At 41.3% G+C, this 3,229-nt stretch overlaps 1 pseudogene across 1 annotated transcript; it reads right to left on the reverse strand.

Moving 5' to 3' along the window:
* Positions 1 to 841: 841 nt before the first annotated feature.
* Positions 842 to 2,813, reverse strand: LOC148006660 (bis(monoacylglycero)phosphate synthase CLN5 pseudogene; annotated as a pseudogene). Its single transcript, XR_015671185.1, has one exon. The product of XR_015671185.1 is annotated as a bis(monoacylglycero)phosphate synthase CLN5 pseudogene (transcript).
* Between the last annotated feature and the right edge of the window lie 416 nt (positions 2,814 to 3,229).

Genomic DNA, 3,229 nt, shown 5'->3' on the forward strand with positions numbered 1-3,229 from the left:
GTTCAAAGCATATCAAGACATGTTCAGCCCATTAAAATTGAAACCAATTGTAAAATTGCTAATGTGGAAGTAATTCACTATAATATTTAAAGACATATTTTATGAGTTTATTTTAAAATATTAAATTCAACCACTGTATAGATCTTTTAAAAATGTATATGTCCTTAAAATTACTGATACTAAACATCACATATAAATAAAGTTTCAGCATGTCATAATTTATCATCTATAATATCCCACCTCTTTTTAATACTAGTTTAACACTATCAAATCAATCTATTATGGTGTCATTTAATATTTCAATGGCATTGCTATACATAAATTATGGATTAAAAATAGGTTAGCAGAAAGCGTCTTTAGACACACATCAGTGATTAGAACATCAGAAATCAACGTTTAAAGAATCCTTCAGAACACTACAACTTATTCTGACATATTCATCAAAAAAGTTTTTCCTTACCAAATAAGATATATGAGGATTGAGATCGGAACTTTTCAAATTTTATAAGATATATATTTTATCTACTTCTTGAACAAAAGCAATAATACCTGTAGTGAAACTCTACAAATATGTTCTTCAGCATAAGAGATTCTTCTGGGATCTTGAAACATGAGCCATAAGCCTAAACAGTGAATAGAAGAATTTGGGAAGATTTATCTTTAGTGGGCAAGATTGAGCAAAATGTAATAAGTAGCAAGGGAGGATCATATCTAGCTCCATTTTTATTGTTTTATATAACAGATTTTCTTTGATATTAAAATCTACCGAGTAGTTCTTGTAGGACTTTCTATTTCATGTTTATTATAGTTTCTATGCTATTTTTTTATATTTAAAGACTTTGATTATTGTGCTAGTGTTAAATAGGGAAACAAACCGAACCAACCGGAGTTCAACTGATCAAAATACAGGCCCCGAGAGCCTGTATAATGCCTCTAACGGCAGCGTAGTGAGCTGACAAGGGTCCCTGACGAAATTCCGCCCTTTGCAGAAGGGTGTACTCTCTGTGATGATGGCGGGAGAAAAACCAGAGGACACACACGGGAAGTCAGAACACTTCACCTAGCTGTGTCTGGAGGCAGACACGTCCACGGCTTGTACTGAAGAACTGAAGCCATGTGTAGTCTGTCGGGGTGCTTTCGGTCCCAAGAGAGGCCATCTACGCACTCAGTATGCCCCCCCATGCCTACATAGGTGCCCCCAATCTTCATGTACCTGGGAGGTGAGTCATTTTAGAGGCAAGGACATACATCTAGAGATGTTAGGTGGCCCCTGTCACAACAGCTCTACTGTCTTTGCCATGTCTAGAGGAATGCTATTAGGGGGCATTAGACAGGCTCCAGTAATGGCGTCCAAACGAGGCTTTAAGGTTATGTGACTAGAAAGCAGTTCACCTGGACCCCCAGGGCTGTAATAACTATGAAAACAACTATTCTTTAGAGACAAAAAAACCCAAACAAACAAAAAAGTAACCCAAACTAAGAAATATCACTACTGCAACAGAAAAGGTGGCCCGAGAAAACATGTTAACCTTGGGATCAAAGAATCTCCATGGCTGAGATCGAGTAATTGCAACCCATTCACTTTGGCCAATACAATTAAGGTTTCTGCTTCTTTCCGGGAGTCTTGACATATACTGTACTTCCGACAAGGCGCCCCAGGAGGTGAAGGTGACCAAAGACACCAGTGTAGGCACAGCCCCGGGAGAATATGGATGCTGGTGGATGGAGAGTAGCAGCAGCAGAGGGAGGCTGTCACAAGTCGGTAAATATCGTATGTCGGGTAGGTAAAGGGGTTTCCTCGTACGTTATTTTGACAAAGGAGGGTTTCATAGGTAGAAACCAATACTCAAAGTTATAAAACAGGTAGAACTCTCTGTGCATAATCACTGTGTCAAAAATTTTCAAGAAATTCAACAGAAAATCTTTGGTTGACGAATACCGTTTGACGGGGCCGTAAAATTTTTTTATGGCCAAAGCAAGGGTCTTGTTTCCTTTGGGCCCAAAAATAGACGTTTCATTTCCCAAGTAAATCGGTTCTCCGCTGTAAAGAAATATTTTCGTATAGTTTGTTTCTATCTTCTTGAATTCTGTTCCAAATTCAGCCAATTTCTCATATGTCCTTAAGACAAAATTCGAACAGTCGTAGGATTCAAACCATGTCTGCGCCCCTTTTCCTGGGCTGGCCCGGACTGTCCATGTCTCGTAATAAATCCCAGTCTCATTGTCCTGCTTCACCCACTCGGCCACTTTGTTAAACGTGTTTCCGGATATGGTTGCAACCAGAGACAAAGTCCCGTTTTCCTTCCAGTGTTTATCGTAAATTCCTTCAAAGAAGCAGGCTGCCCCCTGGTTACACCAGAACGGAGCGTTCACTTCCGGCCGAAGGTGGGGAAATGTACAGTTGCCGAGCTGGAAAAGCTCATACCATTCAATTGTGTAGTTCTTGCCCGTCAGCGTACTCCTGAATCCAATGGCATCGTGCATGATTTTGAAGTGTCCCAGGAGGTCTCCATATTTAAATTCCCAAACAGGGGCTTGTAGCCTTAAGACTTCGATGACGTCATTGTCCTTCATAACTGGGATGGGTGAGCCAGTAGGGCAGAAAGTATACTTGGCTTGACAGAAGGGATCTGTCTTCGGACGGAAGGAGAAGCGCTTGTAGGGTACGGGCCAGCGTTGCCCAGACGTCGGGGACGCGCCCAGAGTGGCCGCCAGCCCCAGTAGCGCCAGCGCGAGCGCCTGGCGCCAGTGCGCTCCGCCTGGCCCCATGGGCAGCATCCGCGACTCCCTGAAGTCCCGGCGGCTCCCGGGCCAGGGCGTCGGCCTCTCTATGCTATTTTCACAGACAAGAAAGTGTTTAAGTAATAGACAAAACAAATCTATCCATTAAACTATCTCTAATGAGCTGGATAAGCTCTTAAGGGACATAATGGTGAATAAAAATGTTTTTTTCTACTTTTCATATCATTATTGAGAAGGACAAAATGCACTTTTTCTCATATCCTGCATCTATAGTCTTGGTGTTTTTCTCTTATGCCTGCAAGTTTCTTGAAACTGAAGGGCCAAAAAAGTTTCCACAGTCAGTAATGGTTCATGTCTCAGGCACTGTTAAGAATAAATTTAAAAAAAAAAAAACAGACAAAAGAGGATGAACTACAGAGAGAAATTTATCAAAAATTCATATTAGAGATCACACACACACACACACACACACACACACACACACACA

This window comes from Rattus norvegicus, chromosome 2 (assembly GCF_021556685.1).
Source record: "Rattus norvegicus strain SHRSP/BbbUtx chromosome 2, alternate assembly SHRSP_T2T, whole genome shotgun sequence".
Taxonomy (NCBI): domain Eukaryota; kingdom Metazoa; phylum Chordata; class Mammalia; order Rodentia; family Muridae; genus Rattus; species Rattus norvegicus.